This window comes from Xyrauchen texanus, chromosome 42, assembly GCF_025860055.1.
Source record: "Xyrauchen texanus isolate HMW12.3.18 chromosome 42, RBS_HiC_50CHRs, whole genome shotgun sequence".
Classification (NCBI taxonomy): Eukaryota; Metazoa; Chordata; class Actinopteri; order Cypriniformes; family Catostomidae; genus Xyrauchen; species Xyrauchen texanus.
This window is the reverse complement of record NC_068317.1, coordinates 6,259,043-6,277,706: the sequence shown is the minus strand read 5'-3', so window position 1 is coordinate 6,277,706 and position 18,664 is coordinate 6,259,043.

Sequence of the window (18,664 nt, the reverse complement as noted above, 5' to 3'; positions counted from 1 at the left end):
GAGGGGTGCCAGTAGCTTGCAACATCCCTTCAAGATCTATAAAAAAGTAATGATCATCAACGTTAGGTGTGGAAATATTAGCCAAAATCAACCTTTGCCCCTGAATTTATGCTAAAACAAAAATGACTCTTCCTAATTTATCTTAAGACATTTGAATTGTAGATGCTTACTTCTCAGTGTAATGACTCCCCTACTCTTACTTGAACCAGCACTAAAGACAACATGTCCACCCCAAATCTTCAATAAATTTTTCAGCTTCCTGCATTTCTTGAAGAAACACTATACCATATTTATTTTAAGTTTAAGAAGAGAAATAAGTTTCCTTCTATTTATGGGGTGCCCCAACCCCTTCACATTCCATGTGGAGAGAGACAATCCACTCATATTAACATTTGACATTTTGACATATTATAAAAAATATAATGTGTCAAAAATAAAATTATAAAGACCACATTCCACATTAGTGCAACAATCAAACCCCAAACTTCCCGCCAAACAAAACTAACAGAAAAAAGAAAAACATGCACATTAACCCGTGCGCAACATCAACCGGTATGGCGTTTAATATTGGACAAAACGTCGCAAGCGCAAAAACACAGCGCGCAAGTGAATTTCAACAGTGTGAGCACCATGACACAGCTCGCACGTAAAATTTAAACCTGCAGAACTTGCAAATCACAAACTCGAGCACAAAAAATATGACTGTGCACACAAATTAACAAGTCCCACACACGCGCAAGTTATTTTCTGCACGCGCGCCTAACTGTACACACACACGCAAGTTCTTTTCTGCACACAAGTCGGTTTTCACAATCAGGGGTGGGGCCCAATCCTTTTTGTTAACAAATGCTATTGGCTGCTGACCAAATACTGTATTGATTGGCTGCATCTCTTCGAATCTCTCGTGATTGGCTGTTGTTGGACGAGAACAGACAGAAATTAGGAAGGATATTGCAGACAGTAAAGAGGTTATGGTTAATTTCTAAATTCCTCCTTAATTTCTTGTAGCTGTAAGATGTTTTGTGCATATACACACACACACACACACACACACACACACACACACATACATACTGTATATATATATATATAAATATATACGCACAAAACATCTTACAGCTAAAAGAAATTAAGGAGTAATTTAGAAAGAAACCATAACCTCTTTACTTAGTCATACATTTTTGGGGCATTTACGTGTAAATGGTTGAAATCATACTTACTCTATGTGATAGATAAATTGTTTCGATAAATATCCCCTTGTATGCTACGTCTAAAGGATGCTTTTATTAAAAAAAATTCTTTAATATTTAAAATGGTAAATGGTCTGCAGTTATATAGCGCTTTTTATTAACCTTAGAGGTTACCAAAGCGCTTTATACTGTGTCCCAATCACCCATCCACACTCACATTCACACACCAATGGCGGCAGAGCTGCCATGCAAGGCCCTAGCCTGCCATTGGGAGCAACTTGGGGTTCAGTGTCTTGCCCAAGGACACTTCGGCATGTGAAGCCACGTGGGCCAGGATTCGAACCACCAACCCTACGATTGGTAGCCGACCCGCTCTACCATCTGAGCCTTTCTTGTCAAAAATAAAAAGTTCCCGCTTTCTGTCTGTTCTCATCAAACAACAGCCAATCACGAGAGATTCGAAGAGATGCAGCCAATCAATACAGTATTTGGTCAGCAGCCAATAGCATTTGTTAACAGAAAGGATTGGACCCCGCCCCTGAGTGTCAAAACTGACTTGTGTGCAGAAAAGAACTTGCGCGTGTGTGCAGAAAAGAACTTGCGCATGTGTACAGTTAGGCGCGCGCGCAGAAAATAACTTGCGCGTGTGTGGGACTTGTTAATTTGTGTGCACAATCATATTTTTGGTGCTCGAGTTTGTGATTTGCAAGTTCTGCAGGTTTAAATTTTACGTGCGAGCTGTGTCATGGTGCTCACACTGTTGAAATTCACTTGCGCGCTGTGTTTTTGCGCTTGCGCTGTTTTGTCCCATATTAAACGCCATACACCAGCGTCCATCCTTCTAAACTCAAACAGTCCATGTACGCCTACGAGAGCCCCCGCAACAAATTCGCTGTTGTATTGCACAAGTTTTTTACACAACAGAAGATAATCTAAAAAACAAACTTCAGCTAATATGCAGAATAAAGAGAAATAATGTTTAGATTAATCCACATAACTGTCCCGAAAATGTGTTCCTCCACAAAACAAACACCAGCCTCTAGTGGAACCAGCACAAACAAAAAAAATAAATAAAACAAAATAAAAAAGGACGTTCTAGCATGGTGTCACGTGACTCAATTTCCTATTCATTTTGATCATATTTGGCATTTCATAACATCTTTATTATTCTATAAACAAATGAATATTTATTGTGATTGGATCAGTCAATGTGAGCCTTTATTTTTCTCAAAATAATTTGATAATTTCAGGGATACTCATATAAATTTGCAACATTTTAAAGGTTATTAAATCAAATCACCTCTAAATCAATCTTTAGACTTCACACACAATGAATTCCTGGTTCAGGAAATTTTTGCAGTGCATAGAGACAAACATGTTATTTTTTTCAGTGTTTTGGGAGACAATTTGTCTTTTGTCAAAAAGTGTCTTTTTGCTCCTTAAATTATTTTATATTATTGTACAGTAAAATTACATGTATTTTCCTGTTAAACATAATATGTTTTCTCTGTATAAGGTTAACAAATTATTATTATAATTAATATAATTTTTATTTATGTATTACTGTTGCATTTTTTTTAGTATATTTTGTTAAAATTACTTCCCTTTTTAACAGTTCTTCAGACTTTTTGTTCACCAATGAATTGCCCACATGAAGCTTTGGGGACCTTATGTATTCTAAACAGTTTATTAAGGCATTCACTTTTCATCATGTGCTTTTTTTGCAGCACTCCCCATTGATATTATTGGTTTACAGGGCACTTCCCACAGATTTAAGATCAAACTGTTCCCACATCAGCTCAAACTTGGATTCACCCAACCATAATACTCTTTTCTAATCATTTGCCAATATGAACCTTTTCTTCATGTATTAATCAGATGCAACTTTTCCTTTTAAATCATAGCTTAAAAAAAGACTTTGCCAAATGGTTGCAGATGAAACTGTTGTCTTGTGTGAACAGCTCATTGAATCTGGCAGCTGAGAAACTTGTTTCTAGTGTCCAATGTCTTTGTCTGAGATGGGAATTACAAACAGGAAAGAGTTTTGTATTTTATTTTAAACTATAGCATTTTTGAATCCATAAACCAAGGGCAGTTGTGCAATTTAGTAACTTACTCTCTCAGCAGGTTATCAGGGCTTATCCTGAGTCCAAACTTGAGTCAATTAAGCTCACATGTTCCTCAATGTTCCTGATCGCCCTGATTTTTCTGCACTGCAAGAGCTGAATGGGAGACTCACCTCCATTCCCTGTCAGAGATGAGTACCTCTAACTGCTCTACATGCTCTGGCATCTGCCCTTTATCAGTGCCTGCTTTTGAGAGTGAGGGAGTGCTAGAGAGACAGAGAGCTGTTGGGAGAAACTGACTGAAAGAGACAGATGGATAGAGAGGTGAACCTGTCTGTGGTGAACAGGGCATCTGGGCAGAGCGAGGTCAGAGAGATAAGTGGTGAATGAGTTCCACCTGTTTGCCACATCGTTCTCGTATTCCAGTGAGGAGCAGCGGGAGTATTTAAGGAGAGGAGATAGCAGCAGAAGGGAAGAGAGAGACGCACAGAGCTGTATGTGTGTCGATGTGTTTGTGTCTATCGGGGACCACTGAAAAGCAAACCGGACCTGAAGGTGTGTTGAATGTTACAGCTGAAAAGTCCTATTCTGTGACACTGAAAAGTGTATATGCAATGCATTTCTTAAGTGGATTGTTCACCCGCCTCCCATTTCCTCCTTCTTAGGAAAGGCAGAGGTCTGCCACATTGGTGCCGAAACCCGGTATCTAGAGGAGGAAGACACTGTCATGGAGTGCTAGTCTCTGACTGAATATTGCGATGCCAAGGAGAATCCTGATCCTGTGGTGATGGAGTAGTGTGTCAGCCGGCGACCGAAATGGATGGCTGAGGGGGTCAAGTGCCAATGCCTGGCATCACAGACGGAGGCAGTGCAGCTGGCTAAGGACAGTTTGGCAGTCTCTCTCCTCTCTCTTTCTCCCTCTCCTTCCCCTCGTCCTATTCTTATTCCCAGAAGTCATCCTGCATCGCTGCGGCCTAGGCACCAACACCCCCTCTCTAGAAATGGGGGAGGGGGAGTTAGTCGCTGGCCGTATAACTTCCCAGCCTAAGTTTGGCGATGGGGGTATGTGACAAGCAGGTTGTGGCCGAGCGGCATCTGGGCAGAGCGAGGCCGGAGAGATAAGTGCTTAACAAGTTCCACCTATGCGCCACACTGGTCTCGCGTTCCAGTGAGGAGCAGCGGGAGTATAGCCACAGACGGAGAGGAGACAGCCACAGACGGGGAGAAAGAGAGATGCACGGATGTGTTTGTGTGTGTCAGGGACCGCTGAAATGCAAACCAGACCTGTCTGTGTGTTGACCAATGGGTGTCCAAATAACCTTAAACTCTCTCAGTCAGGCGGAATAAATCACAGCACTTTTCACAGTTCATTTTGGGTTGCACAGTGTTACACAATGTATTGATAAACGGGTACAAAATGTTGACATAAGCCTTGTTTGGACAGAACTATAGTTTTCCCTGAGGAGGTTTGGTAATGTGTGTTTTAAAGACATACTTTGTGAATTGAATTACATCTGAATCAAACACATCTGTGGTTGTCTCCAAAAACTGACCAAGCAAGTATTTTGCAACTATAGTGCTTATTTCTTAAGTTGAAAAAGTGGACTTTTATAAAGTAATTTACTGCTTTCAAATGCTTCGTCAGATGCAGTTCTTTTCCCCACTAACTGACATACCGCACACAGATTGTGAGATATCAAGGACAAAACTATGATCCTTCAATTATCATCAATATAAAACATGTAGCAGACAGGTTAATTTAGTCGTAATAATTTTAGTTACTTCATTATAAAGATATTTATTATCACCTAAACCCACCCCACCCCTATGCCTAAACCTAACTAGTTTTCAACAACCAAAAATACATAGCAAGCAGATACTACTTAAAACACAATGTTTTATTAAAAACAAATGACAAAACAATCCCTATAATATTATTACAAACAACTCATGACATTTAAAGTCCTCAGAAATGACACAATAACTCACAGTGAAACTTAAGGTTTAATTTGCTGAATATCTTCCTCTCAGTAAAGGCAGTTCGAAAGATACATCCAAACATCTCAAAATCGAACACAAGACATGCGGAAAAACAATGGCATTTGACATCACTGACGTCAAAGCTGTCAGAATTTTTTTTTTAAGGCAGCAATTTGTTCACTGTTTATATAAGAGCAGGTCAGGATATGACTGTTAAGGCGGATGAGAATGCCAACAATTAAATAAAGACTTAAATGTGTACATGTTCCTCTGTCACGATTCCCTTGTTGTCTGCCCTGGGTTTCACTTGTCATTGTTAAATGTACTACACTTCCCAGAATCCACCTGCCATCACCACTGCCATTTTGTTCATTGTTCTGACCTGTGTCTAATTCAGTCATCACTCCCTGGTTATTTAAGCCCTGATTTTTGTTCACTCCTGGTCGTTCGTTGAATGTAGTTCAAGCCTGGTCTGTGTTCCTTGCCCTAGTTCTCTGTTTATGTTTATTTCCCCATTGAGGGTGTTTCCTTTGTTTATTTGTTTGTTCATTTAATAAAGAAGTCCTGCATTTAGATCATCTCTCCTCGCTGCCTCATTCGTTACAGAACGAACGACCAACTATGGATCTAGCAGGGTTCCTCATGGAGCTGACACAGGCGGACTTGACTGTCCGGGAGTTCTCCTATTTTTTCACCAACGTGGCCAGTTGCACCGGCTGGGATGACCACACTCTGAAGGTGGCGTACCGGTTCGGTGTTCCCAAACACCGGTGGTGGGAACTCCCGGAGACCGGAGACTGCACCTGGCGGGAGTACGTGGGACTCATCTTGGAGGAGTTTGCTGCCGGGGAACCACCTCTCCAGATCCCAGCTCCTGCCTCTGGGCTTTCCTCGCCAGCCACGGTGAGTGAGCCAACCCCCACGCCTGCCGTGGTCAATGAACCAGCGCTGCTAACTTCATCCGCCCGGAGGAGGAGGAGAAGAAAGGCCACTGCTCTCCTGCCTCCACTAACCACTGCCAACCAGCCAATGCCTGTAGCCTCCGATGTCAGTGAGCCAGCGCCTGTAGCCTCCAATGTCAGTGAGCCAGCGCCTGTAGCCTCCGATGTCCCTGAGCCAGCGCCTGTGGCCTCGACCGTCCCTGAGCCAGCGCCTGTAGCCTCGACCGTCCAAGAGCCAGTGCCAGTGGCCATGACCGTCCAAGAGCCAGTACCCCCCGAGCTTTCCAGAGCTCCGCCTTCTGAGCTTTCCAGAGCTCCGCCTTCCGAGCTTTCCAGAGCTCCGCCTCCCGAGCTTCCCAGAGCTCCGCCTCCCGAGCTTCCCAGAGCTCCGCCTTCCGAGCTTCCCAGAGCTCCGCCTTTCGAGCTTTCCAGAGCTCCGCCTTCCGAGCCTCCCGAGCTTTCCAGAGCTCCGCCTCCCGAGCTTTCCAGAGCTCCGCCTCCCGAGCTTTCCAGAGCTCTGCCTCCCGAGCTTTCCAGAGCTCCGCCCCCAGAGCCTCCTGCGGCTCCGCCTCTCAAGCCTCTCGAGCCTTCCAGGGCTCTGCCTCTCGAGCCTTCCAGGGCTTTGCTTCTGGAGCGTCCTACTGCGCCACCTCCCTCGGCTCCATCTCCAGAACTTTCCAGACCTCCGCCTCTAGAGCCTCCTACGGTGCCACCTCCATCGGCTCCGCCTCTAGAGCATCCTACGGTGCCACCTCCATCGGCTCCGCCTCCAGAGCCTTCCAGACCTCCGCCTCTAGAGCCTCCTACGGCGCCACCTCCATCGGCTCCGCCTCTAGAGCCTCCTACGGTGCCACCTCCATCGGCTCCGCTTCCACAGCCTTCCAGGTCTCCGCCTCTAGAGCCTCCTACGGCACCTACTTCCACGCCTCCGCCTGCAACGGCTCCACCTCCCACGGTTCGGCCTCCTGAACCTGTCCTTGCCCTGTGGCCAGCTCCCAGGCCTCCTGACCCTGTTCCCGTCCTGTGGCCTCCTCCCAGGCCTCCTGACCCGGTCCCTGTCCTGTGGCCTCTTCCCAGGCCCCCTGACCCAGTCCCTGTCCAGTGGCCTCCTCCTAGGTTCCCCAAACCTGTCCTTGCCCTGTGCCTCCTTGGTCTGCCTGTCTGCTCCCTGTGCCTCCTTGGACTGCCTGTCTGCCCTTTGTGCCCCTTGGACTGCCTGTTTTCCCCTTGTACTCCCTTGGTCTGTCTGTTTGCCCCTTGTGCTCCTCTGGTCTGTCTGTTTGCTCACCCCCCCACCCCCCTCACTCCTTGGACGATTTTTTTTTTTTTTTCATTTATTTTTGTTTCTCTGAGGAGCGTCTGGAAGCCGCTCCTTTGAGGGGGGGCTATGTCACGATTCCCTTGTTGTCTGCCCTGGGTTTCACTTGTCATTGTTAAATGTACTACACTTCCCAGAATCCACCTGCCATCACCACTGCCATTTTGTTCATTGTTCTCACTTGTGTCTAATTCAGTCATCACTCCCTGGTTATTTAAGCCCTGCTTTTTGTTCACTCCTGGTCGTTCATTGAATGTAGTTCAAGCCTGGTCTGTGTTCCTTGCCCTAGTTCTCTGTTTATGTTTATTTCCCCATTGAGGGTTTTTCCTTTGTTTATTTGTTTGTTCATTTAATAAAGAAGTCCTGCATTTAGATCCTCTCTCCTCGCTGCCTCATTCGTAACATCCTCACACAAAGCTTTCACAGAGCATTGAAAGATTTACAAAACAGCACACAAATTAACAATGATTTTATATACATTTTTATAGTGCTTCTATAAGCCATGTACAATTTGGAAATTCTAAATGCTCCCTGTGTCTGATGGCAAACAAAATAATTCATTTTAATATTTTCACTTTTTAATATTTGTATTAAATATACTAACCTATATACTACCTATATACTAACTTATTCATGCATGATTAGCTTGTATGGTAGCTCACCTGATAGAGTAATGGACTTTGAACCAGTGTTGCCAAACCCAAAAGTCCTGGCAATAATCCCGTCTTGAGTAATATCCCTATATTCAACATGTTCTGTTACATTTTTCACCACTTTGTTGTTGTTTAGATGTGTATTGCTAAAATCCATGAGCCACACCTGCAGATTGTGTGCTCATTTAACATACTGGTGGTGGTGTGGCAACTGCTCTAAACAGGATTGAACACATTTTCATTCAAATAGTGTTTGATTGAATGATTGTGTGTGGAGACACATTTAAAACCAGCCCAAATTTTGTTCACCCACCAAAACACATTTTCCCCCACACAGTTCCATCAAGACAAGCCCAACCAATCTGGCAACAATGCTTTGAACTTGGAAGACTGCGGTTCAAGCCCAGGACTCTTGAAACTCAAGTAAAAGTAAAACCAAAGTGGCATAGAAGCAACACAAAATTATACAGAATACAATGTGCTTTTCATATCGAATTTGTGTTTAAAATATTTTTAGTTAGGTTTAGATGTTGAATAAAGGTAAGAATGACTGTTTTGTTCACCTCTCATACATCTTTTAGGACATCTCTCTTTGGTGGAATGAGCCGCCCCTCCTGCTTGTCGTCGTCGCCCCTCAGCCAGGCTCACGATGGGAGTTTGGCGGGAGAGCGAGAAGAGATGCATAATTAATAAGCCTCTTTTAGTCAGCAGTGAATGAAGCACACCTGATGGGAATAAAGCTCCATCACCGCTGTCTTTTAAATGCAGAATGCACCTCTTCTCGGGGAGCCGGCTTCAAATCTCCATATGTGCACACACTGGAATCCTCGCACACACAGGACCAGAGTGTTGGGAGTGTTCGGAGCTGGACGAGATGGTGTGCTGTGGGACCCGTTCCTCAGACCCCTAGACATGATATGAGTCACCGGGGGTGAACTGGTCACGTCACAGCAGATGGGCTAGATGCCAGGCCGCCTTCCCCTCATTCTTGCCACGGGCCTGGGAAGCCTGGCCGCCAGTGACGTCACCGCCCCTTGTGCCGTGGACCTTCGTGCGTGAGCAGCCGATTGACACGGCTCGTGCCTGGGCCTTCCTATGGACACTACCCCACCCTTTCACAGAGCCCTGTTCACCATGAGGATGCCAGATTCCCCCTTTATTATAAACACTATTCCCCCATGGACACTTTATTACCCCTCTTGGACATTTTACATTCATTATTATTTCCAATAAATGCCTCGCAGAGCAGTGGCGTATCCAGGACATTTTTACTAGGGTGGCCAAGAGGGGGCACAGACCTAGTGCGGGGTGGCGATACCGGGAGAAACTTTATGAATGGCTCATGATCAAAATGTGTAAATATCGCATTGCTTTGCTTCAACATCTACACGTGTATAATAAATGAATTATAAAACTCATGTTAGCATTCACTGAATTGTTTGTATTCAATATCAGACTGTTGTTTTGACATTTGTCAGTTTTAGATTTCTGGGAATCTCTGGTTATTTTAACATAACATCCATTTTTAAATCAGTAAGTGTTTAGGAAAGGTCAGTTACACATTTTTAAGAGCTATTCTCATTGTAGAGAATTAATCTGCGTATAACATCATGTATGCTGTATAATCATAAAAAGATACATGTCAAAATTACAGGTGATACACTGCAAAAAAAGATTCTCTAGACATTTTTGTCTTGTTTTCCTGTCAAATTATCTAAACTTTCTTAAAACATGATATATTTACTTGTCAAATAAAATGGGATAAGATATTAAGTCTTGTTTTAAGATAAATCTGACTAAATTTAGGGAACTTTAGACTCAAAACAAGAAAGAAAATCTGCCAATGGGGTAAGCAAAATAAACTTGTTTTCTCTTTAAATTAAGTTTATTTTGCTTACCCCATTGGCAATGGCCAATTGTGTAACTAATTGAGGTGCCTTCTTGTGGTTAAATTAAAACAAATCAATCTAGTCAAAAGAACAAAATTCTAGTATAATTTTCACCAAATTGCCTTACAGTTAATTCATCTTATATTAATCATATATCTTAATCTAATAATTCATCTTATAATTCATTCCAGATAACCTTGTGAGGAAATCTTGGAAAGAATGGACTTTCAAGTTATGTTCAGCAAATTTTAATCTCAAGAACAATATGAGGTTTATAATAAGCTATTTCTTCATTTTCCTTCTTAAATGCTTTTACAAGAACCATAATCCATTGTATAAATCCATTTTTAAATCAGATTAAGTCTACTGTTTTGGTGATGGCTAGCAAAAAGTTGGATAAACATGTCCATGTCAAGTGACTTAGCTCTTCTAGCCTCAATGCTAATAATAATAATAATAATAATAATAATAATAATAATAATAATGTTGTTTAGACTGAAAGATTAAATGTCAAAACATACCATGAGATCTGGGTTGGGAAGCTTGTGCTTTTATAGCCTGAAGAGCCTCTTCATCAATGGTATCAACATCACCTCTTGTAATGTCATTAGAATCACTTTCCCCACTAGATGAAGAACCTGAAGTGATGAAAATAATTATCACATTCATGGTTTTCTCATGGACACACTGATGTGACTTTTCTTCCTGTATCTTTTTATGTTCTGTATTGAGTTATTAATATTGTGTATGCTAAAGTGTGGGTTTGCTCTGTATTAGCAAATTAATATCATACACTGAGCAAAAGTGGATAACCCTTTTTAAATTAAATGAAATATGAGCACAAACAAGTAAATATTCATGGAGCTCAGAAAAGGAAGCAACAGAATTTGACATACTATTGTGAGGTGAGGCAGGTGCTGCTCCAGACACTCCTGGATCACACTCATCTCCCACAACTTTCTGTTGTGAATGTGGCCAGTCAACTGAAGTTGAAGCTGCAGTGACTGAATACAAAGAGACATGAGGTTAGAGGCTTTTCTCTATGTCTTTTGCTTTGTACACACTCTCTCTCTCTCTCTCTCTCTCTGCATTGCCATTGGAGCTAGGATGATATTTGTATGTGTGTGTGTGTGTGTGTGTGTGTGTGTGTGTGTGTGTGTGTGATGATTTATATTAAAACTATTTTAAGGTTTATTTTCCACATGTTCTGATAGCTTCAAGTACTTTGAATATTACCAAAATAGTTAGTCAAATCATTTGCGGCATTTAAGTGCAATTTGCCCTGCCTCTGCATATTTAAAATGTCAAATAAGGTATAAAACTTTGAAAATTTATTGGTCCGATTGACCAATTATACAAATAAAGCGCTCATAAATAAATAACTCATGTAAAGACTTAAAGTATAGTCACAGCACACTACCCCCTTCCATTTCACACACAGGTTTGCCTATATATATATATATATATATATATATATATATATATAACTTTAGCTACTGAACATATATATCTGTAAAACGCTTTACACGCCTCCGTCATTAAACCAGAAAACATGGCACTTCATATTTCATGACAATATCAAGATAACATGCTGAATGTGGTGTAGGGTCTAGCTTACTCTTTAACCTAGCTACTGTTAACATGCTACTTGAATGTTTTCACGTTCCGATGGAAATTCGGGATGAATTAAACGTTAGATTAGATGAACGTACCTCTCAATTCACAGCTTTCTTTTTGACCACAAATCGACGTCATCAACTCCTTGGAAGTTGGAGGTAGACGCTAGCTTGTGTCAGCTTCATGCTTCTGACCGACCTTTGATTGACAGGCGTTTCTCTTGGTTCTTCGTTCTTGTGTTGATGAACATGTTGAAATACCAATCAGTTCTGGGGTCAATGAGCTTTCATGGGTGGCCCAGGCCACCACAGGCAACCCCCTAAAATCGCCACTGTCGCAGAGGCTTGAAGCCACACCCACCTTGTCTGTCTCTTGCTCACCTTGCCACAGTGGTGGAGGGCACTTTTTTGGGCACGGCGCAGTTGGGCACCAATAATGACATCACCCTTCCTCTCATTCATAGGTTAGATGGAAAGCCTTGAGTGGGACAGAGAAGACACTAGGACGGCCTCCTAGCTACAGAAAAGGGTAAGTGGCACTTAATAAGCATTTACCCTATGGCTGGCTGAGGCTGTCATATTAATTAATGTTTTTTCTCTTTTCCCCCCAGGTGTGAGTGAGAAGAGGAGCTGGCCCAGAGAGTTATCCCCCATACGTCCACTCCGACCGTAGGGCCTGGTTGATGAAGTAGCATTCCCGTGTGGGCGGCTAAAGGGTTGGATAAGAGTGTGGGAGGAGGTGCCAACGGGGTGACACTTGGGGGGTGCATAGCAGCAACACTAAATTATACAGAATACAATGTCCTTTTCATATCGAATTTGTGTTTAAAATATTTTTAGTTAGGTTTAGACGTTGGATATAGGGAAGGATGACCGTTTTGTTCACCTCTCATAAATCTTATAGGACATCTCTCTTTGGCGGAATGAGCCGCCCCTCCAGCTCGTCATCGTCGCCCCGCCTCTTAGGGCCGAAGAAGAGGTGCATAATTAATAAGCCTCGTTTAGTCAGGGGTGAATGAAGCAGAACTGATGGAATAATGACTTTAAAATGCAGAGTGCACCTCTCCGGCTCCAAATCTCCATGTGTGTACACACTGGCATCCTTGCATGCCCAGGGCCAGAACTGGGAGGGTTCCGAGCTGGACAAAATGGTGTGCGAACCATTCACATTGCCACTGACGGGCTAGATGCTGGTCCACCTTCCCCTCACGCTTTTCGCGGGCCTGGGAAGACAGGCTGCCAAGGATGCCGCCGCCCCTCGCGCCGTGGACCTTCGAGGGGAGCATGAGCGTCCGATTGACCCAGCCTGTGCCTAGGCTATCCTATGGACACTACCCCGCCCATTCACTGAGCCCCATTCACCACGAGGATGCCTTTATTATGAACGCTATTTCCCCTTGGACACTTTAGAACCCCTTTTGAACATTTTACAATTATTATTGTAAAATAATTATTGTGTAGCACCATTTGATGCCACACCCACTGTGTCTGTCTCTTGCTCACCCTACCAAAGTCTCATACATGTTTTAGGTTAGGGAAGTACGTTTTCCTCATTAAAACATCCATCTAAAAATTCACCTTACAAACCTCGTCTGCTGCTACAAAACAATGCAGTGCAACAACATGAATTACTATAAATAATAAAGAGGAAAAATAAATAAATGTGCATGGTGTGGTAGAGCTGATGCCTGAAAAAAAGCCCATGTTTGAGAGTGTGAATACGATAAAGGTAATAGAATATTGGAAGCTGTAGGTAAGTATTTTGGGTCTTAAATGTCAATATTTGCACAAGTTTCTCTGACTTTATAATGGTTGGAGAAGGCATTGAAAAATAAAGATCCATGACAACCCGCTCAAGCCAATTAATAGAGCCCCCTCGTCTGAGTGGGCTGATGAGACAGGGTTAAGTCTACTGGGCCTCTAATTAGAAAGCCATATGGACTAAGACCAAGGTGCTCATGCTCAACCCTCATGGCCCTTAATCCTCATTAAAATGACTGTATCGCTACAGTAAGAATTCCAACATGTGGATTTCTCCATTTAAAATAGCATTAATCAATGTCCATAATGAACATTATGAATTAATCCATTACAGCTAATCACCATGCAGAGGACATCTGTGTAACCATTAGCAGGGCAAATCAAACAGTATCAGCATTTTCCCTGATAGAATTTGTGTTAATCTTTTCCATCTTTCTTCTAGGACTAAACCCTGCCTCACTAGGTCTGTGCCGATTCAATCTCACAATACCATTGAAAGGTTTGGACTGTAAGGTATGGCGGAGGATCAGTGGCCTTAACAGATTCACAAACAAACAAGAACTTACTGTTAAAAACTCCCCTAATTACTGAAATATCGCCAACCAGTCTCCACAAGCACAATAAATGTATTGACAAAGAGACAATGAACTATTGACAGAGAACCGCATGTGATATCCGCATGCTCACCACGTGCTTATCGTGTGGACAGGAAGGGGGAAACTTTGAACGTAAAAATGTGTGTGTGTGTGTTTTTCAGTTAAACACAGAACTGCATATTGCTAATGAAATACGTGTAATCCCTGTATGTTGTGTATTTCTGAGGTATATCAAACTCGTTAGAACTGTTTCGTTGTGTGTTTTAAACTCTGAGGCCTCATATTTAATAGCCTCAGTGTATATTCCCTTTCTAAGTGTACTAAACACATGTTTCTTGGTATCAAATTAACCCTTACGATTTGTCCGAGCTGAATTCGAATATAAGATCTCTGTAGAATGATATTACGCGATGTTTTACTATCTTTTGAGTCATCCAGCCCAAAATCTCTTACTGTCATAAACATGCAAATGAGCTTTGACAAAGGAACTCTCTCATGCCCAGAGTAAGGGAGACTTTTACGACCTCCAAAGGAATGTTCAGAGAAGTGCTGACCCTCACTTCATTCTCTTACTGAGAAAGAGAAATGAACCCTGTTAATCCTATATATATATTCTATATATCCATGTGATAAATATTGACATGTATCTAATGTGCCATCTCACATTTTCCCTTAAATGTGCTTGATCTATGTTTTCTTGCAAACTAATGGGTTAATGTTTCAGACTTTGCATACTATGGTTAACCAAAATCATATGTGTGGCATATTTGGTCTCTATAACTTGGTATTCTGAAGATTGAAATGACTGTGTACATGATATGTCGATAACAACAACATATTAGTATTACAAGTATGTTTCCTATTTTCTTTCTTGCACATGCAATGGGCAATTTTACAACAAAGAGCAATAAACCAAATTCCCGCCTAGAACTCAAACCCTTCTTATTGGTCGAGCCAATGAGAGGTGGGACCTGTTCCCTGAGGATATAAAATTGCTGCGCCCACTTCCTTAGCTCTCTTAGCCCTCTCTCTCTCTCTCTCTTCTCTCTCTTGTCGCTTATCTCTTGCTTTCTGGTTCTCTGAGCCTTGTGCTCTCTCACTCTCTCGCTGAATGATGCCAAACTAGAGGCCCCAAGGACTCCCAAGCGTGTGCCAGGCTACGGCCTTGACTGCCCATTCACCAAGATCCTCTGACTCTCACTGGTTCTCTCTCTCATCAAGACAACATCAAAGACCAACTGGAGCCTCAACAAATTGCATCAGGACAGTTTAATTCAAATGGGACATGCAAGTATCAAACTTAGTCTCATTATTTGATACATTAAGTATCCTTAACCCCTTTCTAAAAAGGGCGTGTCAGAACTAATATGATGGTTTGCTCAGGCTGTTGATCTGCTGAACTTCAAACAATGCTATAACTTCTTGCCTTCCTGTATTCTGCTTCAGCCCTCTTTCCCTTGGTAAACTGTATGAATGTATGTATATGTATGTTAGAGTAGTTTAAATGTTTAGTCTAGTTAATAAAGTCTTGTTCATGTCACATGTAAAGTTGTCTGTGTCTCAAGCTCATATCTAAAGTCACTAATCATAGATTTTGACTACTTGCTCTTAATACTTAGTAAGAAAGACATTTCCCTTGCCCCGAAATGTACATTTCTATTAATTAATTAATTAATAACCAAAATTGAGTGTTCACGGGATGAACCGAGTATTTGGTTGTAATGTTAATGTAGCTACATCAAGTTAACCCGATTAACTGATCCAAATATTCATAATCGATTATAACAAGTTATGATTGATTATTAATATTTCATAGAGCTGATTCGCTACCTAATGGTGGAAGAATATAGAGCTGATTCGCTACAGGACACATCTACAATTTCTATATTAATATGATTTTTCACATTGTAGAATAATAGTGTAGTATGCTGGCCCAGGGGCGCACAACACAACCAAATTAGCAAAGCAAATAAAAGTTGAAAACACAATGGAAACAAGCCACAACACAATAAAGTTAAGCCACAATGTAAAAAGTAGCAGAATTTTTTTTAAACATTATTTAAAATAACATTTTCACTTTCTGAGAGCTACTCAGAAAAAGTTACCTGCTATACATTTAATGAAAACTGCCTGTTACGAATGCAGACAGCGAAGGTAGACAAGGAGAGCAGATCTAAGCGCAAGCTTTACTTTATTAGAACACAAAAACACTAAGGAAAACCCTCAATGGGGAAATAAACATAACACAGAAAACACAGGCAGGGAACATACACCGGGCTAACAACATTCAACGATAGACAAGGACTGAACCAAAAAACCAGGATATAAATACAAAAACATGGGACAAAGGGGCCAATAAACAAACAGAACACAAACTAGATGACAAGGTGATTAACAGAAACCAAAAGGCAAATTAATAAGGGCAGGTGAAAACAATGAACAGTGAACACGAGGGAAAACAAGACTGTGGAGCTACAAAAGGGACAAAAGTGAAAACTAAGGGGCAACGGTAAAACAAGACAAGGTCATACATAACATAGCCCCCCCCCCTCTAAGGATCGGATCCCAGACGATCCTAAAAGAAAAAACACCAAAAGACAAAAAGGAACCCACAGAAAACAAAATGATGGCACCGGGGGCACAGAGGGCAGGCAGGAAGTCCAATGGGGCACAGAGGGCAGGCAGGAAGTCCAAGGGGGCACAGAGGGCAGGCAGGAAGTCCAATGGGGCACAGAGGGCAGGCAGGAAGTCCTAGAGGGCACAGAGGGCAGGCAGGAAGTCCTGGGGGGCACAAAGGGGCAGACAGGCAGTCCAGGGGGCAACGAGGGGCAGACAGGCAGTCCGGGGGGCAACGAGGGGCAGACAGGCAGTCCAGGTAGGCACAGAGGGCAGGCAGGAAGTCCAATGGGGCACAGAGGGCAAGCAGGAAGTCCTGGGGGGCACAAAGGGCAAGGACAGGTTCAGGTGGTCTGGGAGCTGGCCACCGGGCAAGGATAGGTTCAGGAGGCCTGGGAGCTGGCCACAGGGCAAGGATAGGTTCAGGAGGCCTGGGAGCTGGCCACCGGGCAAGGATGGGTTCAGGAGGTCGGGGAGCTGGCCACAGGGCAAGGATAGGTTCGGGGGACCGGGGAGGAGGCCACTGGACAGGGGCCGGGTCAGGAGGCCTGGGAGGAGGCCACAGGACAGGGACTGGGTCAGGGGGCCCGGGAGGAGGCCACAGGACAGGGGCCGGGTCAGGAGGCCTGGGAGGAGGCCACAGGATGGGAACTGGGTCAGGGGGCCTGGGAGGAGGCCACAGGATAGGGGCCGGGTCAGGTGGCCTGGGAGGAGGCCACAGGTCAGGAACAGGGTCAGGGGCCCTGGGAGGAGGCCACAGGACAGGGGCCGGGTCAGGAGGCCTAGGAGGAGGCCACAGGACAGGGGCCGGGTCAGGAGGCCTGGGAGGAGGCCACAGGTCAGGAACAGGGTCAGGGGCCCTGGGAGGCTCAGGAGGCAGAGCCGTAGGACGCTCTAGAGGCGGAGTCCTAGAAGGCTCGGGAGTCTGTGGGAGCAGAGCCGTAGGAGGCTCGGGAGGCGGAGCCGTAGGAGGCTCGGGAGGTGGAGCCGTAGGAGGCTCGGGAGTCTCTGGGAGCAGAGCCGTAGGAGGCTCGAGAGGCGGAGCCCTAGAAAGCTCTGGAGTCTCTGGGAGCAGAGCCGTAGGAGGCTCGGGAGGCGGAGCCGTAGGAGGCTCTGGAGGTGGAGCCATAGGAGGCTTGGGGAGAAGGGCCATGGAAGACTCGAGAGGCTCTGGAGGCGGAGTCCTAGAAGGCTCGAGAGGCTTGAGAGGCGGAGCCCTGGAAGGCTCGAGAGGCTTGAGTGGCGGAGCCCTAGAAGACTCGAGTGACTTGAGGGGCAGAGCCCTGGGAGGCCCGAGAGACTTGAGATGCGGAGCCCTGGAAGGCTCGAGAGTCGGAGTTCTGAAAGGCTCGAGAAGCTTGAGAGGCAGAGCCCTGGGAGGCTCGGGAAGCTCGAGAGGCGGAGCCCTGGAAGGCTCGAGAGGCTTGAGAGGCAGAGCCCTGAAAGTCTTGAGAGGCTTGCGAGACAGAGTCCTGGAAGGCTCGAGAGGCTTGAGAGGCGGAGCCCTGGAAAGCTTGAAAGGCGGAGCTCTGGAAAGCTCGGGAGGCTCGGAAGGCGGAGCTCTAGGAAGCTCGGAAGGCAGAGCCCTTGAAAGCTCGGAAGGCGGAGCTCTTGAAAGCTCGGGAGGCTCGGAAGGCGGAGCTCTAGGAAGCTCGGGAGGCTCGGAAGGCGGAGCTCTAGGAAGCTCGGGAGGCTCGGAAGGCGGAGCTCTAGGAAGCTCGGGAGGCAGAGCTCTGGAAAGCTCGGGAGGCAGAGCTCTGGAAAGCTCGGAAGGAGGAGCCCTGGAAAGCTCGGGAGGAGCTGACTCTTGGACGGACACGACCAATGGCGCTGGCTTTTGGACGGTCATGGCTACTGGCGCTGGCTCTTGGACGGTCATGGCTACTGGCGCTGGCTCTTGGACGGTCATGGCTACTGGCGCTGGCTCTTGGATGGTCATGGCTACTGGCACAGGGACGGTCGAGGCTACAGGCGCTGGCTCAGGGGCGGTCGAGGCTACAGGCGCTGGCTCACTGACGTCGGAGGCTACAGGCGCTGG